Source organism: Oryx dammah, unplaced genomic scaffold (genome assembly GCF_014754425.2).
Source record: "Oryx dammah isolate SB20612 unplaced genomic scaffold, SCBI_Odam_1.1 HiC_scaffold_8, whole genome shotgun sequence".
NCBI classification, from domain to species: Eukaryota; Metazoa; Chordata; class Mammalia; order Artiodactyla; family Bovidae; genus Oryx; species Oryx dammah.
The window spans coordinates 38,605,187-38,616,342 of record NW_024070192.1 but is presented as its reverse complement, the minus strand read 5'-3'; positions in this window follow the sequence as shown (position 1 = coordinate 38,616,342).

The following is an 11,156-nucleotide window of genomic DNA, read 5'->3' as shown; positions in this document are numbered from 1 at the left end:
ATCCCCTGGATGAGGAAATGGCAACCCACTCCAGTATTCTGGCCTGGGAAATCCTATGGACAGAGGAGCTTGGTGGTCTACAATCCATGGGTTCACAAAGAGTCAGACAGGACTAAGTGACTGAGCATCCACACATGGAAGTTCTATTTTTAATTTTTTGAGGCATCACTGCAGAATTTTCTATAGTGGCTGCACCATGCAATCCCACCGACATGCACAGTTTCCAAGTCCCAATTTCTCCACAGCCTTGCCAACGCTTATTATTTCTTTCTTTTTTTTTTGATAGCATCCATCCAAACAGCTGTGAGATGATATCTCATTGTGGTTTTGATTTGCATTTCTCTGATGATTAGTGATGTTGCCCATTTTTTCATATGCTTCTTGGCCATTTATACATAACTTTTGGAGAATGTCTATGCAAGTCCTTTGTCCATTATTTTTAAAAGATAAGGACCATCTTCTTAAAGTCTTTTATTGAATTTATAGCATTGCTTCTGTTTTATGCTTTGTTTTTTTGGCTACAAGGCACAGGGGATCTTAGCTCCCTACCCAGAGATCAAACCCTCACCTCCTGCAGTGTTAACCACTGGGCAGCCAGGGGAGTCCTCCTTTGTTCATTTTTAACTCAGGTAATTTGATTTTGCATTGCTGAGTTATAGGAGTTCTTTATATATTTTAGGTATTAACCCTTTTTTTTAAACATTATATTTGATTGTTTTATTTTTTTAATATAAATTTATTTATTTTAATTGGAGGTTAATTACTTTACAATATTGTATTGGTTTTGCCAAACATCAACATGAATCCGCCACAGATATACACGTGTCCTCCATCCTGAACCCCCCTCCCTCCTCCCTCCCCATACCATCCCTCTGGGTTGTCTCAGTGCACCAGCCCCAAGTATCCAGTATCATGCATCGAACCTGGACGGGCGATTCGTTTCATATATGATATTATACATGTTTCAATGCCATTCTCCCAAATCATCCCACCCTCTCCCTCTCCCACAGAGTCCAAAAGACTGTTCTATACATCTGTGTCTCTTTATGATTTGTAAATATTTCCTCCCATTTCACAGGTTAACTTTTCACTATATAATTACTATTCACTATATACATAACTATATCTCTATAAAATATTGGCCTATATTTTTTCAGTGTTATTTCTGACAAGCTTATTTGCTATTGTACTTATACTAACATCATTGATATCTTTCCTTATTCTCATTTGCAATTCTTTTAATTGCAAGTCAAATTCAAACTAATTTAAGAGGAAAAATTATGGGAGGGGGTAGTGATTTACTTGCCAACACTTGTATATCACACTTCTAAATCTTTAAAAGAGAAGGGATGGATTTGACCTCAGTCATGACTGGACCCAGAATGTAGAGTCCATCAGGTTCTTTCTTCTCTTTATTTCTGGTCTATGTCAGTTTTCCTGTGTGGGACTCCTTTTCTCCCATTGGCATTTGTCATAGACAGGAGCCAGAGGCAGCTCTGGCCCCAGTCAGCACAGAGAACACAAGGATACGTTCTCCTTGTAATAAAATTCAGATAACATAGAAGCTCAGAAGTAATCAGTGTAAATTTCCTTTCCATACCAGCTGAACTGCACAAATTCAGGGAGTGCCATTTCTTCATAGTTTATGTGAAAGGCTATGCACTCCCCAGAGAAAAGTGTGTATTTGTATTCCAAAGGGATCATCCCATTTTTGCCTGTTCAAAGAGCCGTCTATAATGGATATAGTCTCTTGGGTTGTCAGACAAAGGATGGGTATGTTCACGACCCCAAGCTCAGCCAGTCAAAAATCTCTTTCCCTATAATTTGAACATTGATTTGGAAAATGAAAATACCTACTGGAGTGTGTTCATTCCAAAAGCTGTAACATGAGGAACCTACCGCATTGGTTGTTTCTCAACAGTTCCCTTGGGCAGCACAATTTCTGTTTTTCTGAGACCCAATTCCTAACATTTTCTTTAAGTCTCTGGGGGAACCCTGATTACTCAATAAACTCATTCTATTGTTGTTTTCTTAAATTAGCCAATCTGTTTGTGTTGTTAGCCAGCAAAGAAGCCTGACACATAGAACTGTATATTTATATACAATGTTTTTGTTTTGCCATAAATGGGATTATACTACATATATTGTTCTGCAATTTAATTTTTTTCACTTACTTACATGTCTTGGAGATTTCTCAATGTCAATACTTCTATTGACCTACCTCATTCTTCTAGATCTCTTTCTTGGGGTATGTGTCTGTGTGTCTGTGTATGTATTTAAAAACTAGTATTACTCTACACATATGGTTTGTTATCTGCTTTTTAAATTTAAAAAACTATCCTAATCATATTTCTATGCTCATGTATGGGTGTAAGTTATGAGTTTTAATGGATGACTACTATGTCATTGCCTGGATATAAATTAATCTATTTACCACTTCCTTAATGGTGGCTGGGTTGTTTATACTTTTTTTGTTATTATAAAAAAAGCAACAACGAATATCCTGGAATAGACACATAGTTGTGCATTTATCCCATTTTTCCTTTAGGATAAATGCCCAGAATTAGCCCTGCTCATTTACAGTTGTATACATTAAATTTTTAAAAATGATTAATTTTTAATATGTATATATACGCCCATGGTAAAAAGTTCAAACTAAACAAACTATTTAGAGTATCAAGAGAATTAATACTAGGATGCAACATTGGTTTAACATTAAAAAAATGTAATTCATCTTAGTAAAATAAAGGAGAAAATGATATGATTATCTCAATAGATGCCCCCAAAAAGCATTAACAAAATTCAAAACTATACACTAATGATTTTTAAAAACCTCAGCAAATTAGAAATGGAAGGGAGTTTTTTAATCTGATAGAGCATCTGAACCAAACTTCAGCTGACATGGTACTTAATAGTGGACCATTTTCCACTAATAGTGGAAACAAGCCATAATGATTAGACAGAAGTAAAACTGTTATTATTTGCAGATGACATGATTGTGCATGTTGAAAACACTATGGAATCTACCCAAAAAAAGCCCTACTAGAACTAATAAATGAATTAGCAAGATTACTAAACACAAGATCAATATATACAAATCAGTTGCATTTCTGTATACTTACAGAGGAACTGTTCTACAATTAAGCAATTGTAAAACAAAACAATATTTACAATAGCATTAAAAAACATCATATGGGGACTTCTCTGGTGGTCTAGTGGTTAAGACTGTGCTCTCAATGCAGGGGGTGTAGGTTTGATTCCTGGTCAGGGAACTTGCATCCTGCATGCAGCCTCCCAAAACAAAGCAAACAAACAAACAAAAAAACACGATATGGAGAAATAAATCTAATGAATCTGATGAAAGATATGTAATTTTCTCTAACTGAAAACTACTGAGAGAAGTTGAAGAAGACAAATAAATAGAGATATACACCATTTTTTATAGGTTGGAAGACTAATATTAAGATATCCGTTCTTCCAAATTTTGTATATATTTTGATGCAATTCCAACCAAAATCTCATCTAAGATTTCGTTAATTTTTAAAATATTATTTATTTATTTACTTATTTATTTGACTGCACTAGGTGTTAGTTGTGGCATGTAAAATCTTTAGTTGGAGCATGGAGGACCTTTTTAGTTGTAGCATGTGGGACTGAATCCAGCACTGGACCACCAGGGAAGTCCCCAGTTATATAACATTCTTTAAACTGACACTTAAGGGAAGTAGCTATGACTATAAAAGAGCAACATGGAGGGTCCTCTTATTGATGGAAATGTATCAATGTCAATATTCTAGTTGTGATATTATACTATAGTTTTGCAAGATGTTACCACTGGAGTAAGGGGTAGTGGTGTAAGGGATCTCTCTATTATGTCTTATAACTATGTGTCAATCCACAATCATTTCAAAATAAAAAGTTTAATAAAATATTTAAAAATAAGGAAGGATTGTTCTATCCAAAATGCCAAGAGTGAGAAACACTAAATGACAGGCAATTTAGCAACCACTGAAAGATGGTGCTTTTGTAGCACAGGGAACTCTACTCAATACCTATTCTTTGGAGGGAATGATGCTAAAGCTGAAACTCCAGTACTTTGGCCACCTCGTGCGAAGAGTTGACTCATTGGAAAAGACCCTGATGCTGGGAGGGATTGGGGGCAGGAGGAGAAGGGGACGACAGAGGGTGAGATGGCTGGATGGCACCAGTGACTCGATGGACGTGAGTCTGAGTGAACTCCGGGAGTTGGTGATGGACAGGGAGGCCTGGTGTGCTGCGATTCATGGGGTCGCAAAGAGTCGGACACGACTGAGCGACTAAGCTGAACTGACTGATATGGGAGAAGAATCTAAGAAGGAGTGGCTATATGTATATGTATGACAGTCACTCTGCTCTATAGCAGAATCTAAACATTGTAAATCAACTATGTGTATGTGCTCAGTTGCTTAGTCATGTCCCACTCTTTATGACACTTGGGACTGTAACCCACCAGGCTGCTCTGTCTGTGGGATTTTTCAGGCAAAAAAACTGGAGTGGGTTGCTAATTCCTCTTCAGGGGATCTTCCCTACCCAGGGATTGAACCTGCATCTCTTATGTTTCCTGCACTGCAGGCAGATTCTTTACTGGCTGAGTTGTCAGGGAAATCAACCATACTCCAATAAAAATTAATTTTGAAAAGACTGTGTTTTAAAGACTGCTTAATGACATGGGAAAATGTTGATTTTTTAACCTTCAATTAAAAACGATTAAGATTCAAAACTTCACTTACACCAATTTTGTAAAAAATATGACTTACATTTCTGCAAAAAAAATGGAAAGGTGAATATGATTTTTTCACTGTGGTTATATCTGAATTGTGGGATTACTTGTGACTTTCTCTTTACATGCTTTCTGAACTTTCCATTTTCTTTTTGTTATGGCATAAATCATAAAGAAATGAAATAAATAAACATATATCTAATGACACAGAAAAAGGTAGACTCACAAATAAACGTGGAGGTTTGTGGGACAAATGGACCTTCTGTTCTATATGAATTACTATCTCATCTGTGAGAGTGCTCCCATTAACCTCTCTGCAGTCTTAGAATATGCACAGGTGTTTAAAACAATCTCCAATTCATAAGGAAGAAGTTTGGAACAAAATTTTGCATACTTTTAAATATACATGTGTCAAAAGTGATTATACAGAAAAGAATATTATCTTTATCTAAGGACTGTGCACTGTGGTCCAGGAAAAAATAGAAAGTTCTGGATACGTAGCTGCAATCTGTTCACTTTAAAGAAAGATTGAGTAAATGTACTAAAATTTTTTTAAGTGAAGAAATACAGAATTCCCTGGCAGTCCAGTGGTTAAGACTCATTATTTTCCCTGCCATGGGCTGGGGGTCAGGGGTTAAGTTCCCCACTCAGGGAACTAAGATCCCACAAGCCGTGCAGCACAGCCAAAAAAAATAAAATAAAATGAAGAATCTTGTATGAGTTTTGAATGCTGTCACAGATGCACAGTGAGATGACAGACATTTCGTCCTGTTGGCATAGTATGTCAGAGGGGGTGTCAGTTTGTGCCCCTAAACTCCTATTTCAAACAGGGAAATTCTGTTTTAGTTTACATGTATATGCGCATTCTGTACCATATTTTGTTTGAGAAAAAGAAAGCATAAGATCATGATGTAGGGTCTGTTTTGATGTAACTTAGCATTAGTGGTTTTTCCTGGACCATCATTTAGAGACCTGGAACTCAGTTCTGCCTTTCTCTGCCCTGTCAATAGGGGAAGAAGGGACAGTAGGAAGAGCAGCTGGGAGGAGGAAAGAGGACACCACTGAAGAGAGAAAAGCTCTGTCTGGAAGATGAAGGTTATTGGTTTATGGTCGGTGTGTGCTTGTTCGCTCAGTCGTGTCAGACTCTTTGCGACCCCATAGACTGTAGCCAGCCAGGCTCCTCTGTCCATGGGAGTCTTCACACAAGAATAGTGGGGTGGGTAGCCATTCCCTTCTCCAGGATACCTTCCCTACCCAGGGACTGAACCCAGATCTGCGTTGCAGGAGGATTCTTTACCATCTGAGCCACCTGGGAAGGCCCTTATGGACTTCACAAAGACAACTATAAGCATCCCATTAGCAAACTAGTGATCAAAATACTTGAAATCTTCCAGTCCATACATTTCTACCTTCTTCCCTCTCCAACCCTTCACCCTCCTCCTATCCCGCTCTCACATGCCCAGACACTCCTTTTCATCTACTCTGGAAACACTTGTTTCCAGAACTTGCTTGCCTTCCACACTTATAACTCCATGCCTTTGCTTAAACCACTTTTTAGCCTAGGATTGTCTTTCCTTCAGACCTGTACTGTCCAGTATGATAGCCACGGGTCGCATGGACTACTATGCACTTGAAATGTGGTTAGTGTGGACTGAGATATGTTGTAAGCATAAAATACACACTGGAGGGACTTCCCTGGTGGTCCAGTGGTTAAGATTCTGTCTTCCAATGCAGGGGGTGTGGGTATGATCCCTGCTTGGGGAACTATGATCCCACACGCTTCATGGGCCAAAAAGCCAAAACATAAAACAGAAGCAATACTGTAATAAATTCAGTAATGACTTTAAAAGTGGTCCACATGAAAAAAATCTTTTAAAAAATATTCACTGGATATCAAAGAGTACAAAGAAAATACAGAAATTAATTTAACCTCCTTAAACTTTTTAAAATGTGGCCGTCACAAAATTTAAAATATATATATGGACATGTTACCTCAGTGTTTGTTAGCCCTAGTATTTTAATCAGAATTATACCAACTTCAGTGAATTTTTAGGGCAAATGTGTTTATTAGGATAGACTATTTAGTCAAATTAATTATCTGATCTATTCTCTACTTTGCAGAGTCAAACCATTTCCAATTTTTCTATTTTCACTTTTATTTTAATAAAATTATCTCCACTGGGGAAAAATTCTAGTAATTTTACAAAGGAAATTTGATTTACTTATCAGGGTTTTTCTTTCAGTCTCTTGTTTATCTTTTCCTATGAGTATCCTTTTGTGGCCATGATTTTCACTACATGCAATTCTCTTGGGTGCAGTTTTAGCCATCCTGGGTATCTGCTATACTATGCTTAGTCGCTCAGTTGTGTCTGACTCTTTGCGACCCCATGGATTGGGACCCACCAGGCTCCTCTATCCATGGGGATTCTCCAGGCAAGAATACTGGAGTGGATTGCCATGCCCTCCTCCAGGGAATCTTCCCAACCTAGGGACGGAACCCAGGTCTCCCGCATTGCAGGTGGATTCTTTACCATCCGAGCCACCAGGGAAGCCCATTCTGTGTATATGTCATGCAAATTATTTCTACTAGTAATATTCATTTTAACTGGATCAAGGACCACTCGTGAAAAAATAGTGGGAGATCGCAAATAATCCAGGATAGTTCTACTGTCAAAGATTGCTTGACGGCATTGCTTGCCCAATTTCTCCAGAACTTTTAATTACTCCATGCCTTTGGTGAGCAAAAATCATATGGCAGAGGGACTTCACTGGTGCTCCAGTGGCTAAGACTCCACGCTCCTAATTGACAGGGTCTGGGTTTGATACCTGGTCAGGGAACTAGATCCCAAATGCCACAACTAAGAGATCCCACATGCTGGATTGAAGATCCCATGCACCCAAATAAATAAAATAAGTATTGAAAGGGAAATAAATATTTTAAAAAACCAAAGGGCAGGGTCAAAATATCCTAAGAAGAGTTTTTTTTCTTTTAAAGATACAAACTAAACTGTCAATTCGTAAAATAATGTGATAAATGAGTAAAATAATGTGGTATTCAGAATGTGCTTCAAAATATGAAGGGGAAATGAGTGAGTGTATAAATGAAATAAGAACAATATTAGCCATAGTTTATAACTGTAGAGCCTGGTGACAACTATATGAGGGTTAATATACCATTATGTCTTTTATATATTTGAAAATTTACATATTAAAAAGGTAAGATAATATGTAAAAAGGTAAGGACTTTTTAAAGTCTTTAAGGTTAGAAGACATAATCAAAATGTGTTCTTTTTTTGGGTCCTTACTTTTATCAATAGCTTCTAAAATGAAATCCAAACTCCTTACTATGTTCTCAAGGCCCTGGCCTATCTAATTCCTACCTGTCTCTGTGATCTCTCTTGCTACTTTCTTCTCTGGACTCTTCAGGGAATAAAACATGAAGGGTGTCAACCTAAAAAGATGTACAACATGAGAGTTGTGAGTTAAGTTTTATTTGGGGCAAAATGAGGACTGCAGCCCGGGAGAGAGCACCTCAGATAGCTCTTAGGAACTGCTCCAAAGAGGTAGTGGGGGAAGGTCAATATAAAGTTTTGGCAAAGGGGGAGATCAGTTCAATCAAGTGCTTACTTTATAAGAGGTTTCTTCTAGTCATGAGGAGCTGATATCATCATGAAGAGATTTAGTGCTTTTCTAGATATGAGGACCATAAAGAAAGCTGAGCACCGAAGAACTAATGCTTTCGAACTGTGTTGCTGGAGAAGACTCTTGAGTCCCTTGGACAGCAAGGAGATCAAACCAGCCAATCCTAAAGGAAATCAACCCTAAATATTCATTGCAAGGACTGATACTGAAGCTGAAGCTCCAATACTATGGCCATCTGATACAAAAAGCCAGCTCATTGGAAAAGCCCCTGATGCTGGGAAAGACTGAGGGCAGGAGAAGGGAGTGACAGAGGATGACCTGGTTGGATGGTATCATTGATTCAGTGGGCATGAATCTGAGCCAACTCCAGGAGATAGTGAAGGACAGGGAAGCCTGGCGTGCTGCAATCCATGGGGTCTCAAAGAGTCAGACATGACTGAGCAACAAGGACAGATATGAGGAGCTGCAAGGATTGGGATCATGAAAGCAGTTCCTGGAAATCTAACTTTCTAAAGACCTGTTCTACTAGCTTCCTTGGAGCACAGAGTGCCTCACTCTCCACCCTGGACTCCCTTCCAGGCATGTTGAAGGTCAACAGCTTTTACAGCACAGGGTTCAATCTCCACAGAGGCAGATGGCAAATGCCCCTGGCAAGTGCCAGTTTGTAATTGACAAGGGCATGCCCTGGACCATTGCAGTCGAGGACTCTTTTCTCACCCTCGTTCCATTCCACCTGCCGGGACTTTCTTTAATTTCCTGGGACACAGCGATCATTTTCCTGTCTCAGGGTCTTTGTCTTTGTTCCTTAATCTAGAATGTTTTACCTACATAAGTCTCTCACTCATTCCTCTGACATATCTTACCACCCTTCCTCATGTGATCCTTTCTATTTTTCTCCATCCCAAATTTGTTTATTGCCTACATAGCTTTGTCATCCTTTTTTTTTTAACTTTAGGGTTCACTTAAAATTTTTTTTTTAAATTGGAGGATAATTGCCTTATAATGTATTGGTTTCTGTCATACAACAACAGGAATTAGTCATACATATACATATGTCCCCTCCCTCTTGAATGCCCCTCCCATCTCCCACTTCATCCTATCCCTCTAAGCTGTAAGAGGTCACCAGGTTGAGTTCCCTGTGTTGTACAGCAGATTTCCCCTGGCTACCTATTTTATTTTATTTATTTATCTTTTTTTGGCTACCTATTTTACATATGGCAATGTATATATTTTAATGCTACTCTCTCGATTCATCCCACCCTCTCCTTCCCACCGTGTCAAGTCTGTTCTCTATGTCTGCGTCTCTATTGCTGTCCTACAAATAGGTTCATCAGTACCATTTTTCTCCGTATTGTCACCTTTTTTCTGTCTTCTAAAGAAAGAAACTCTGTGAATTCAGGGATTCTGTTTGTTGTATCCAGTGCATATTTTCAGCATCCAGCACACGGTCTGGTACATAGAAGATACTCAGTTAAATATTTGTTGCATGAATGAATAAAAATTGTAGTCATTTTTAAATGTTTCCTTTACATCACCTCCTTCGTAAAGCTTTGAGTCCTCTAGGTGAAAATTAATTTTTACTTTACAAGGTATACAAACAAGCATAAAGGGTAAGAAAGTTTGCCTGGTCTACTGTGGTGACATCTAGAACGAATTTGATGCATTTTTTGTATTATGTTAGCACTTTAACAATTATTATATATGTGTGTATGTATCATATGTATACATATATGTATACATATGATTTCAGATTATGAAGTACTGTTTCTAAATATGTCTTCTATGTCCAGGCTGTGAGTTTCACCTCCTTTCAGTTCAGTTCAGTTGCTCAGTTGTGTTTGACTCTTTGCGACCCCATGAATCGCAGCATGCCAGGCCTCCCTGTCCATCACCATCTCCTGATCACTCAAACTCACGTCCATCGAGTCAGTGATGCCATCCAGCCATCTCATCCTCTGTCGTCCCCTTCTCCTCCTGCCCCCAATCCCTCCCAGCATGAGTCTTTTCCAATGAGTCAACTCTTCCCATGAGGTGGCCAAAGTACTGGAGTTTCAGCTTTAGCATCATTCCTTCCAATGAACATCCAGGACTGATCTCCTTTAGGATGGACTGGTTGGATCTCCTTGCAGTCCAAGGGACTCTCAAGAGTCTTCTCCAACACCACAGTTCAAAAGCATCAATTCTTTGGCACTCAGCTTTCTTCATAGTCCAACTCTCACATCCATACACGACCACTGGAAAAACCATAGCCATAGATGGACCTTTGTTGGCAAAGTAATGTCTCTGCTTTTGAATATGCTATCTAGGTTGGTCATAACTTTTCTTCCAAGGAGTAAGCGTCTTTTAATTTCATGGCTGCAATCACCATCTGCAGTGATTTGGGAGCCTCAAAAAATAAAGTCAGCCACTGTTTCCACTGTTTCTGTGGCCTCCCAATGTTCATGACACATGAGGGTGTCATGATGCTGAGATGAAGAATGATTGGTTTAGTTGGACTTGCCCTCACTGACATGTTCATGCTTTGGGGAAATGCAGGTACACAATTTTTTAGCCAAAATGAGTCTTGCCCAGTTGGGTCATGGTTTTCTTTCAAATGGGACACATATGCCTGACAGACACTGATACACGTAACCTGTATGCCTGAAAGCTACCCTCTCACAAATTGCTAATTGCTTTCTATCAAGAACATACATACAACAACGTACGCTTGCCCATAAACAGAGGACAGTTTCATTCTCAACATAATGTTTTAACA